General features: G+C 45.9%; 1 long non-coding RNA gene across 1 annotated transcript in view; it reads right to left on the bottom strand.

The window, feature by feature from the left end:
• Nucleotides 1-13,167, bottom strand: part of LOC116406759 — a 63,510-nt gene extending 50,343 nt beyond the window's left edge. Inside the window, exon 1 of the long non-coding RNA XR_004219800.1 lies at nucleotides 12,836-13,167. This is a non-coding gene — a long non-coding RNA (uncharacterized LOC116406759). The remainder of the gene's footprint in view (nucleotides 1-12,835) is intronic.
• Nucleotides 13,168-13,468: the final 301 nt, after the last annotated feature.

Genomic DNA, 13,468 nt, shown 5'->3' with positions numbered 1-13,468 from the left:
CATGCCGTAGGCCTATACACAGAGGTGTAGAAGACCCCCCACACACACACACAACACAAAGACGACTGGTTATAAATATTTCACTTATGTAATAGCTTCATATTTATTAACGTGCAGTAAGGGCTAATGGACAAGTAATGGCAGCTTTTAATCATTTATATTTTATACTAATTAACTAATAAATATATTAACCATTCTTCTTCACTAATGGACACTGAGTGTGGTCACCTAAAAATCCATAATTACGTTGTGATAAATTGGCATTTTCCTGTGTTATCTCTAGAGCTAGGCATTATTGCACTTAAGTAAATTGACAGCAGTTTACATCGATCCATGTTGGTGGCAAAGCAACTCTATTGGGCTAGTAGTAGCCTTGAAGCCATCAATCCTGGAGAACTTGCTTTGCCCACCAGATGTGTAGTCTAACAGAGTATTAATTTAGAAATAGGCCCCGCTGAGTGCTGTGCCCTCTGCACTGGAAGCCATTCCCAGTGCTGGTGGCCATGATGGGGCAATAGTGTTTCCACCTTTTGGCCAGGTCAGTGTTGAACTGGCCCACCAGGATACCAGGAAAACTCCCGGTGGGCCCAGGTGTCAGTGGGCCCTCTTGCTTCTAACTATCCCATCAGGATAACTTCCGGTGGCCTGCTTCATAGTCATTCCCTATTCCTGTATGAGAACAAGTGGAACAAAGAGACTAGGATAATAAAGAGATTAAATGAGGAATAATAGTTTAGGGAGAGGGCCCATGGTCCAAGGTTTTCTGGTGGGCCCCTGGCATCTCAGTCCAACACTGGGGGGTTGGATGACGAGGGCCGGGGGTGGTGGGGACCACGTTGGGCCCTGCACCACCCAGGCCGACCCTAGGCCAGGCAGGGCCGGATTTCAAAACCGGCCGGCCCGAGGCCGCCCCCGGTCGCACGCCCCCCCCCCCCCCCCCAGTGCACATGCGTGAACAGCGGGAGTGCGCATGCGCAAAGGGGGGGTGTTTAGGGGTGCGTGCGCATGCGCGAACAGCGGGGGCGGGCGGTAGGGGTTGGGGATCCAAGCGGCCATGCGCCGTAGGCCAAACTAGCATACGGAGCAGTGGGGAGAAGTCCCCATTGCTCTGTATGGGAACACAAATTTAAAAATTTTGGTGCGGCGGGGCGGCATGCCACCCCCAAGTTTCTGCCGCCCTAGGCCCGGGCCTTTGTGGCCTCTCCACAAATCCGGGCCTGAGGCCAGGTCTATACTGGCAATCTGCTGATTCTGGAAAATGTCAGGGCGGCTGTTTAAGATCTTTAGGGGTCTGTTTCAGGCTCTTGGTACCTGAAATGCCAGGACCTATATTGAATTTCAGTCCAGACCTGCACAAAGGAGCAGGCGAGGGCATAAAGGACATAAAGGAGGGTGGATAAACATTGTAAAAAGGGCGTGGCAGTGATGAAAGTGGGTGGAGATTCGGTAAGTAGGCAGGGTTATAAAGGTGTCAGGAGGATAGAGGTGGAACAAGGAATTGGGTGGATTATTGGCAGAACGGGGGCCAAATGACTAGGGCAGGGGTGCCCAGACTTTTTCCCCCCGCGGTCGAGTTTTGGCCCCTCTCAGGGTACATACGCATACCCAATAAAAGTGTGGAACCGCCGACTTCCGCATTTCCCGGCTTCGACGCGGTCCACCAGAAATCGACTGGTGGACCACGATCGAGGTTTTGGCCACCCCTGGACTAGGGACTACAAATTTACCAGCAAGTACATTAAATCTGAAATACTGACCCCAGCCTTGGCTACTATTTTATCAGTTAGACCAGTAAAATCCTGGCCCGGTGGCAACCATATGTGGCATACACTTGATGAGTGAGTGACCTGGCTTGCCCAATATGCCCAGGCTGTGGCCCTGATGATGCCACCCTTATGGAAGGGGCTGCATCACTAGTTTAGAAAGGACTATTGCCCTGTTTGCACTAGTTAGAGACAAATTTCCATGTGCCCCACCATGTGAACAGGGTGCAAAGGGCACAGGACTCAATGGGGGTCTATTTCTGAAAAAAGAACTATTGTTTACGGTGCCCAGAGTGCAGGCTCCAAACTAGTTCTCTGGAAACCCCCAAGTCCCAGGCCTTCTATATAACAGACCCCCCCACACTTGTGCTGTAGACACAAAAGTCACAACTGGCGCAGTCATTTAACTCTCCAGCTGTTGTTGAACTGCAGGAGAAGAACAAGAACTGTCTATTTCCAGAATAATTACAGAAGAAATCTGCAAACTGATTATAAAACAGCCTCCCCCCCCACACACACGAATGATGCTCAGCCCCCAGCATTATGTATTTATACATAAACCTAAATATATATATATATATATAGTGTTGCTGCAATGTGGGAGGAAGGATGTGTAGCAGAAACACTTCTGTACTCGCACAATTAAACGCTCATTATGAGAATACTGTGATATTGGGGCTCACGGTTCAACACTTCAAAGGCAGTAGTGTTCCGGGGGGGGGGCTCTCTGGTTACTAAAGGGTTAACATAAGAAGTTCTACTGTAATAAGCTGGTAACCCCCCCTTTTTATTAACAAGTGCCTATATGGGGGGCAAATTATCAGCTCCCCCCCCCAAGGAGAACTACCAAGGCAATCAACCCCCTAACCGCTAGCAGAATCAGAGAGATATTTCCTTTCCGACAAGCGGTTGGGGACTGCGCAGGAAGCGAGGTGAAGTTCTGTCTCAGCATCTCGCCTTTAATTAATGAAGTCGTTTTTTTCCTTGCGCTCTCCCCGGCTCTCTCTTTCCCTCGTCTGCACGAAGGCACTGAGGCAGCAAAAGAGGTGTGAGGAGTTACCCAGCACAAAAATCACTTCAATTAATGCTGAGAGGGGAGAAAAATCCCTCTCTCTAATCTTGCCTCATTTACTGCTCTGCAAATATCACTAACTCCTGAGGTGTTCCTCATATCTATTGTCGGTTTTGCCAGATTTATTTTCCCAAACCAGCCAAAGTCAGTTCTGAAACCAGCCCAAAACTAGCCAAAAGCCACTTTGAAAGTAGCCCAAAAATAGCCCAATATGCTATAATAGTTTTGCTACTTCAGGTTCAGTACAGAGGAATAGAAAAGGCAGCTTCTGTCTATAATTGCATGCTGGGTATTGTAGTTTTATATTAAGCTTACCTGTAGGCTAATAGTAAGGTATAAACTACATTACCCAGCATGCACTGGGAAAGGCATGTCAAAGGAAAAAAACTTCAAAGCTAATTCAAAGCTAATTTCAAAGAAACCTTGGCAGGTTTCAAAGCTAGAAACCTGCCAAGGCTCCAAAAACTAGCCCAAATTTCCACCTTGGTGGGTTTGTACTTTTAAAACACACCTGGGCTTTAAATTAGTAGCCCAATTTGGCAGAAAACCTGCCAACCCTGTGACACATATACACAGAGTGATGGCTGTAAGTGGGAGGGGCCTGTAACAAGTAGTTTATATGAGGGGTTCCCCATATCTAGGTGGGTTTTGCCCTCACTGATTCAGTGATACCATGTGACACACACAGAATGATGGGTAAGTGGGAGGGGCCTGTAACAAGTAGTTTATATGAGGGGTTCCCCATATCTAGGTGGGTTTTGCCCTCACTGATTCAGTGATACCATGTGACACACACACAGAATGATGGGTAAGTGGGAGGGGCCTGTAACAAGTAGTTTATATGAGGGGTTCCCCATATCTAGGTGGGTTTTGCCCTCACTGATTCAGTGATACCATGTGACACACACAGAATGATAGGTAAGTGGGAGGGGCCTGTAACAAGTAGTTTATATGAGGGGTTCCCCATATCTAGGTGGGTTTTGCCCTCACTGATTCAGTGATACCATGTGACACACACACAGAATGATGGGTAAGTGGGAGGGGCCTGTAACAAGTAGTTTATATGAGGGGTTCCCCATATCTAGGTGGGTTTTGCCCTCACTGATTCAGTGATACCATGTGACACACAGAATGATGGGTAAGTGGGAGGGGCCTGTAACAAGTAGTTTATATGAGGGGTTCCCCATATCTAGGTGGGTTTTGCCCTCACTGATTCAGTGATACCATGTGACACACACAGAATGATGGGTAAGTGGGAGGGGCCTGTAACAAGTAGTTTATATGAGGGGTTCCCCATATCTAGGTGGGTTTTGCCCTCACTGATTCAGTGATACCATGTGACACACACAGAATGATGGGTAAGTGGGAGGGGCCTGTAACAAGTAGTTTATATGAGGGGTTCCCCATATCTAGGTGGGTTTTGCCCTCACTGATTCAGTGATACCATGCAGGGCTGCCATCAGAAATCATGGGGCCCCTCAGAGCAGAATTTTCTGGGTTCCCACGCCCCACACGCCTCCCCAATGGCCCCTCCCATCAGTACAAAGGGCACAGAGACATTGGTAGCCAGGGCCCCCTAAAACACTGGTAGCCAGGGCCCCCCTAAAACATTGGTAGCCAGGGTAGAGACCCCCTAAAACATTGCTAGCCAGCCGAGGGCCCCCTAAAACATTGCTGGTCCTCCCCCAGCATCCTCATACTATGGCCCGCTCCCCGCTGCAGCATCCTCCAGTTGCCCCCTAGCATCCTCCACAAAATCCTCCAGCTCCCTCCCAGCATCCTCCAGCTTCCTCCAGAGCCCTCATCAGCATCCTCCAGCCCCCCTTACCATCCTCCAGCTTCCCCCAGCGTAGTGATGAGCGAATCTGTTCCGTTTTGCTTCGCCGAAAAATTCGCGAATCTTTCAAAATATCGCGAAACGGCGAAAAATTCGCTAAGCGGCGAAAATGTCGTGCAACAAAAAAATTTGTCGCGCGCGGCTATTGTTTTGTCGCGCGCGGCTATTGTTTCGTCGCGCGCGGCTATTGTTTCGTCGCGCGCGGCTATTGTTTCGTCGCGCGCGGCTATTATTTTGTCGCGCGCGGCTATTATTTTGTCGCCCGCGACTATTCATTTTTGACGCCAGCGACAATTTTTGGACGTGCGCCGAATTTTTTCGCGGCGAAATTTTTCATCCGTTTTGCGAAACAATCTGCCAATGGCGAAACGCGGAAATTCGCCCCGAATCCATGCCTGGTGAAACTTTTCACCCATCACTACCCCAGCGTCCTTCCCAACATCCTCCAGCATCCTCCCCAGCATGCTCCAGCCCCACCTACCATCCTACCCCAGCATCCTCCAGCCCCACCTACCATCATCCAATTTCCCCCAGCATCCTCCAGCCCCCCTTACCATCCTCCAGCTTCCCCCAGCGTCGTCCCCAACATCCTCCAGCCCCCCCTAACATCCTCCCCCCTAACATCCTCCCCCCTAACATCCTCCCCCCTAACATCCTCCTGAGGCATGTCCTGTGGCTCTCCCTGCTCTCCCCAGCACCCGCCTTCTACATCCTCCTCCTCCTCCTCCTCCGCCGCCGCCTGTATCCTCTTCTTATGCCCACCGGCTCGCCGCTGCAGTTTTTATAAGGTTGCGCCCGTGGTCAGCGGGTAATTCAATTGGCTGGGCCCCGTGCGTACTTGTGACGTCAGTACGCACGGGGCCCAGCCAATTGAATTACCCGCTGACCACCAATGACCCAAGGGCCCGTAATTCTTTAAAGGGGGCCCGTGCTTAAAAGCTGTATCACGGCCGGGCCCCCTTTAAAGCAACAATCGGCCGGGCCCGGGACAACAGTCCCCCCTGTGCCCCCCTGATGGCGGCCCTGATACCATGTGACACACACACAGAATGATGGGCAAGTGGGAGGGGCCTGTAACAAGTAGTTTATATGAGGGGTTCCCCATATCTAGGTGGGTTTTGCCCTCACTGATTCAGTGATACCATGTGACACACACACAGAATGATGGGCAAGTGGGAGGGGCCTGTAACAAGTAGTTTATATGAGGGGTTCCCCATATCTAGGGGGGTTTTGCCCTCACTGATTCAGTGATACCATGTGACACACACACACACAGAATGATGGGCAAGTGGGAGGGGCCTGTAACAAGTAGTTTATATGAGGGGTTCCCCATATCTAGGGGGGTTTTGCCCTCACTGATTCAGTGATATCATGTGACACGCAAGCGTTTTTCTTACTCCAAATGCATTAAAGTTAATAGGCGTTTTTTTTACTTCTAATTTATTGAAGTCAATGGGTGTTTTTTTGTGGCGACTTTTTTGTCTTGCCAAAGTTTTCCCACGGCTACATGCCGAGTTTCACAGAAAAAAATCACCAATGGCGAAATGCAGAATTTCACTGCAAATCAACGCCTGGCAAAAAAAATTCGTTCATCACTAGTTCTCTACTAACAAAATACTCCCATGGAGAAAACAGCCCCTCTGCTCTTAAGGCAGGGGTACATGGGGAGATTAGTTGTGACGCAACAAATCTCCTGTGTCGCAGGCTACTTATCTCCCCCTTACACCCCCATGGTTTGCTGCTCGGTGGATGCTGCCCTCCATTACAGCCAGATTATTTGACCATAAGGGCAGTGACACACGGGGGGGATTATTCGCACCACGACAAATCTCCGTTGTAGCGGGTGACTATTCTCTCTGCAATGCCATCCAACCGGCTAGAATGTAAATTGTCTGTGGGATGGCATTCGCGGTGCCGGGATTTGCTGAAGCTGCCTTGGGAGGAAACTTCGGCAAATCACGGCGCCACATTTGCCATCACACCGACGATTTACATTCAAGCCGGGTGGATGGCATTACAGGGAGATTAGTCACCCGCTACAACGGAGATTTGTCATGGTGCGAATAATTCCCCCCGTGTGTCACTGCCCTTATGGTCAAAATAATCTGGCTGTAATGGAGGGCAGCATCCACCGAGCAGCAAACCATGTGGGTGGGGGTAATTCTGGCAATCATACTGTGGCCTATTGCTTTAACACTATACGAGGTAGTCACAGAAAGCGGTAGCCTGAAAGTGTCCCAGAGGCAGCCTCAATTCCTGGGCCAGAAACTAAATAGAAATATCTGGCACAGCATTTTGCCAGTTTTTGCTCTAATTAATGACAGAAATGAAGGAAATTGAGGCTTGAATATTTGGCGCGAGGAGTGAAGGCATGTAACACTGGGAAGTACACAAGGCTTAGGGAACGGCGTGAATACGGGGCCTTGTATAAACTCAAACAAGTGATCCAAGAGGTGTCAGCAAACATTGCAACCCCAACGTAACCACTAGAATTACCGACAGAGCCCTGGGTATTATATAAATGGTTACGGTGCGGTGAGCGTGGATCGAGGTCAGGCAGAGGTACAATTAAATACAACAGCGTTGCTGAGCCAAGAGGAAAGAAATTCACCTCACAGAAACCATAAAGGCATTTTTGTGCCTGACAGGGAAAAAATAGGTGGAAATCATTTTTTTAAATTATGGAGCAGTTTTATAACATTTGCTGACAAATATTCATTTTTAACCTGTTTCTTGGGAATGGGACAAAATAACTGTATATAAAGGTGGGCTTTTTACTTTATCTTACTTTAATGCCATCTTTAGTCATAGAGAAATGTACAAAAACCTTTGCACAACACCATAATCTTGAACTGAGGCCTAGGGGGATCTAAGAGATATATCTAGATCCACTCTAGAGTGGAATGAGAGTCACATGACCCTACCGGTCACATGGGACAGTACAGGTTCCCGCCATTTTTTAACCTCAGGGAAACTGAGGTAAAATTATTCCTAACAAGCAGATTACTCCTGTACTTTGATTACTAGGGGGCAGCACACATAGCAGAAAGCTCACATAAGTTGTTCTTGTTACTACAGATATGGGATACCTTATCTGAAAACCCATTATCCAGAAAGCTCCAAATTACAGAAAGCCTGTCTCCCATAGACTCCATTTTAATCAAATAATTCAGAATTTTAAAACTGATTACCTTTTTCCCTGTAATAATAAAACAACTAAAATATAATTACGTCTTATTGGGGGCAGAACAGCCCTATTGGGTTTATTTAATGGTTAAATGATTCCCTTTTCTCTGTAATAATAAAACAGTACCTGTACTTGATCCCAACTAAGATATAATTACCCCTTATTGGGGGCAGAACAGCCCTATTGGGTTTATTTAATGGTTAAATGATTCCCTTTTCTCTGTAATAATAAAACAGTACCTGTACTTGATCCCAACTAAGATATAATTACCCCTTATTGGGGGCAGAACAGCCCTATTGGGTTTATTTAATGGTTAAATGATTCCCTTTTCTCTGTAATAATAAAACAGTACCTGTACTTGATCCCAACTAAGATATAATTGCCCCTTATTGGGGCAGAACAGCCCTATTGGGTTTATTTCATGGTTAAATGATTCCCTTTTCTCTGTAATAATAAAACAGTACCTGTACTTGATCCCAACTAAGATATAATTACCCCTTATTGGGGGCAGAACAGCCCTATTGGGTTTATTTAATGGTTAAATGATTCCCTTTTCTCTGTAATAATAAAACAGTTCCTGTACTTGATCCCAACTAAGATATAATTACCCCTTATTGGGGGCAGAACAGCCCTATTGGGTTTATTTCATGGTTAAATGATTCCCTTTTCTCTGTAATAATAAAACAGTTCCTGTACTTGATCCCAACTAAGATATAATTGCCCCTTATTGGGGCAGAACAGCCCTATTGGGTTTATTTCATGGTTAAATGATTCCCTTTTCTCTGTAATAATAAAACAGTTCCTGTACTTGATCCCAACTAAGATATAATTACCCCTTATTGGGGGCAGAACAGCCCTATTGGGTTTATTTAATGGTTAAATGATTCCCTTTTCTCTGTAATAATAAAACAGTACCTGTACTTGATCCCAACTAAGATATAATTACCCCTTATTGGGGGCAGAACAGCCCTATTGGGTTTATTTCATGGTTAAATGATTCCCTTTTCTCTGTAATAATAAAACAGTACCTGTACTTGATCCCATCTAAAGATATAATTACCCCTTATTGGGGGCAAAACAATACTATTGGGTTTAATTAATGGTTCATTGATTTTTTTGTAGACTTAAGGTATGGAGATCCAAATTACAGAAAGACCCCTAATCCGGAATACTCTTGGTCCCGAGCATTCTGCATAACGGGTCCTATACCTGTACTTCTTCTGTGGAAAAAATATGCTTATAACAAATTTTATTGATGACGTCTGGTGACTTCAGTCATTATTGGAATTGGCTGCAATAACAAAAGATTGAAGGTTTGCAACCATAGCAAATGCCACAGTGATTCTTACTTTCAAACCATATTCACAAAAAATAAATATTCCGGGCGTGCAAATGCCATTTGTCTTAGTGGAATATTAAATGATTGGTGGAATACAGAATAAATTTATATTTTTTTCTCTATGCAGGCAGGCCTTGGGGGCTTGGCGAACTTGCTAATGGATTATGGACAGAGGGGAGAAGAGCAGCTGTCGTCGATACAGAGGGGTGTGAGTGAGAGGAGAGTGCCCCCTCAGGTATTTGGAGTCGCTGTATAAGGGATGGGGTGTGAGGAGACCATACTCTTGGCAGTGCATGAAAGAGAAGCGGGCGCTTAATAGAGAGAGGCTGCAGCTGTCTCTGCCCATCAGCATCACTGATGAGCTAAAATAGTACAAACTAACTGTATTCACAAACTAGCTTGTTATTCCAATACTCTGCACACAGGCCAGGGGGGATACACAGGTATAATGAGCTATTTGGATAATGAATTATAGCCTCCAGAATGCTGGTCAGTGGAGACTTGTACATACAAAAGAAAAGGACCAATGATACTGTTCTCCCACACTAATCATTACCCTCGATTCCAAGCTGCAGAGAAGACTCAGTAGAAAAATGAAACTTTTTTTTTTACCCAGAGTCCTTTGCTGAAGTAGAAGCTCTGTAAATCCATAGGTCACAACCAAAGCATTCTAAGGCTTTGTAATAAAGAAATAATCAGAGTTCTTAGCTGCAGTAGAAACTGTGCCTAGCTTATATGAAGGTACCAAGAAATCAATAAGTGCCCCACCCCGAAGAATATGAGAGATGTATGTATGTATAACTTTATTTATAAAGCGCCACAAGGGTACGCAGATGGGCAAATGATCACAATGTAGCTGCCGGCCTTGTAGATACTACATACTAAATATAAAGAAGTATCCCTGATGTCTTGTTGGAGTTTTCTGCCAGATTTTCCTTAGTTTAAAGGCGGATTCTAGCTGCCGATATCGGTCCCTTAGACAAACTCGTCCGTTTATTGGCCAGTGTATGGGCACTAACGATGGGCCTGCCCGACTAATATCTGGCCTGAAATTGGCCAGATATCGATCGGGCAGGTTTAAAAATTCGGAATAGTCGGAACCAACTCTGCCTATACCCGTCATTCTAATTTGATTGTTTGGCCCCAGGGCCAAATGACCGGATTGGCCTGTATTAGCCCGATATCGCCCACCCGTAGCTGGGGATATCGGTAGAAGACTCGCTTGGCGGCCTCGCCAAGCGAGTGGATCTATAAGTCCCCATACATGGGCCGATTCCAGCTGCCGATATGGGTCCCTTAGACCGGTTCGGCAGCTAATTGGCCTGTGTATGGGCACTACCGACGGGCCTGCCTGACCGATATCTGGCCTGAAAGCATCCAGATCTCGATCGGGCAGGTTAGAAAATCTAGTCGGATCGGGGACTGCATCAGCTCGTTGATTCAGTTCCCGGACCGACTTTACCTATGCCCGTCATTATAATTCGATCATTTGGCCCCAGGGCCAAACGATCGAATTAGCCTGTATTAGCCCGATATCGCCCACCCGTAGCTGGGGATATCGGGAGAAGACCCACTCACTTGGCGGCCTCGTCAAGCGATTGGATCTTAGTGTGTATGGCCACCTTAAGGGTAAATTGTAGCCTTATTATAGTTCTGTGGGGGTAGAGAAGATGTAAAAATGCAGCAGGTCGGTTTGCCGATTTTTCTTACAGATGTTCTCATTTTGAAGGGCAGGTGGATTTTCACTCTCTAACATAAGGCTGATACTTTCCCTGTAGTAGAAATTCTTTTGTAACATACCTGATGGCTAAAATGGTAATACAGGTATGGGATCAGTTATCCAGAAACCCATTATTCAGAAAGCTCCAAATTACAGGAAGGTCATCTCCCACAGACTACATTTTAATCAGATAATCCAAAGTTTTAAAACCTTTCTACAAAAGGTACAAAACAGTATATAAATATACCCTAAATGCCAAGTAAATATTATCATATAACAGCAACTTTTCAATTTGTCTTCATTTTTAATTACTATTGCCTTCTTTTTCAGGCCCCTTTACACTTTTCAAATGGGGGTCACCGACCCCAGCAGCCAAGAACTATTGCTCTGTGAGGTTACAATTTTAATGTCATTTCTCCCACAATAATAATATCAAAAGATTATTTTACTGAACACCCACAAGAGCCTTTCAGTCAGTTCCCCCGTAAAGTGAAAGTTCTAGTAGCTCACACACACATCTCCATGTAGCTGACCTTTCCGTGTAATTATAAAAATGTGCCCTAGTGGAAACAGGTTCTCAGATATCCCACTCCTGCCACCGGGGGATTTCTTACAAGCCTGTCTGCTCTCTCTTCTGCTTCTCCCTATCTGAGGTGACATTTCTCTAAAGCTCCAAGTTCTGAAATATTTAAAGGTATTCTGTGGTCAAAATGGAAAAAAAAAATACATGTTTCTCATTGGCCTGGAAACAATATTTTAGGGAGAACTTGTCTTAAATGACTTCTGAAAATGCCAGGAACACTTTAATGCTCACTGACAAAAAAATTGGGCAAGGGGCAAGGTTATTTTGCACTTTTTACCAGCCCCAATGCAATTTGCACCCAACGGTGCTCCAGTTACACCGCTGCAAAGGACACAAGGGGTTAAGGCAAAACATGCAGATCTTTCCCTGATATGCTTGAAGTGGGTGATACCAGGCTGATCCAATTGTTTGGGCCTTGGGCCAAATAATTGGATCAAATGACAGGAATGCAGGCTGTTGGGATGAGGATGAACCAATGCGGTCCTTGCCTTACTGGATTTTTAACCTCCCTAATGGATAGGTGGACCAGGGCCCTGCAGGCCCCCACCCAACATCATCCCCTGAGTGTACGTAAATTTAACGTGTCAATAGAGGAACGGTCGGGCAGGGGAGTGCCTGCAAGGGCCGGGTTTGGGCCGCTGGTGATTTTTCCCAGTGTCCCGGCGGCTCAGTCCGACCCTGATCTGGACCTGATCTGTCTGAGCACCCCATACACAGACAGATTAGCTCTCGGTCATGAATTTGTGGCCCTTTGTAGTCTCGCACTTGCCCCTAGCAGGGCCATACTTACTCTCTATATAGGCATCTGAGAGGCGCAAGTGCAACTCCATGACCTGACCCTTGTTGTCCACCTTTTAATTTTTTAATTAGTTACCTTCTTCTACTGACTCTTTCCAGCTTTCAAATGGGGGTCACTGACCCCGGCAGCCAAAAAAAACTATTGCTCTGTGAGGCTCTGGTTTTATTGTTATTGTTACTTTTATTAATTATTTTTCTATTCAGGTCCTTTTCTATTCATTTACCAGTTTTTCATTCAAACCACTCCCTGGTTGCTAAGGTAACTTAAACCCTTGCAACGAGATAACTGCTAAAATGTCAAACTTGACAGTTCCCAAACAAAAAGTGAAATCCTGAAAAAAACACAAGTAATAAAAAAAGTGAGAAAGCCTAGCAAAGGCAGCACATGCAAACCACTATTATGGATACAATATATAAATATCATGCAATGCAAACCAGCTCTCCATTTTGACACTGGGATGTTGTTGCCCTGCTCTATTTTAATGTAGGGAAGCACTGAATCCCTTGTGGGAGGTTGAAATAAATGATTTTCCTACCTGCTGAATAACAAGGGCCCAGAAAATGATCACAAGCGAGCAGATCCCAGAGCTATCAGACAGGAACAGGAAAGCCACTAATGAGTCTTTGCTTGTAAAGCACTTTATCATGGCACCTGTAGGCCCTTTGCCGGCATGTTTATGGGTAACCCTGTGCCCCTCGTGCAACTGGTTTCCTGTTTGACGCTGAGTGCGCTCATTTGTTGCTTTTCCTCCGCCATGAATGCGGCTCTTCTCCTGGCTTTGGATTCCCCGGGTTGCCACATCCTATCTGTCTGCATCCATGTGCGTTCAGGAAACCAAAAATTTGCTGACTGGACTCAGGTGCAGGCCCAGCCGGGTCGGCCTGTTAACCCTAAGCTGCCAATGGAGTGTTTTAGTGGAACAACAACAAAAATGTGATGGGGATAAAATACAAAAAGATTAAAGAGAGACATTAAAATGTTATAAATAAACTAGAGTTAGAAAGAAAGGTTCATTTAATTAGCATAGGCAAGCGTCACAGAGCAACAATTATGTACAGCTTTATGGCTGAGATTCTAGCTATCTGTATAACAGAGCATTCTGTCACAGTGGCACAGATCCTATCTGATCCCCCCCCCCATTGTAAGCAGCAGTCCTGCCCTGCTTTAT

This window comes from Xenopus tropicalis, chromosome 8 (assembly GCF_000004195.4).
Source record: "Xenopus tropicalis strain Nigerian chromosome 8, UCB_Xtro_10.0, whole genome shotgun sequence".
In the NCBI taxonomy this organism is placed as follows: domain Eukaryota; kingdom Metazoa; phylum Chordata; class Amphibia; order Anura; family Pipidae; genus Xenopus; species Xenopus tropicalis.
Note: the sequence above shows the minus strand (reverse complement) of the source record. Positions and strands in the feature narration are given on the sequence as shown.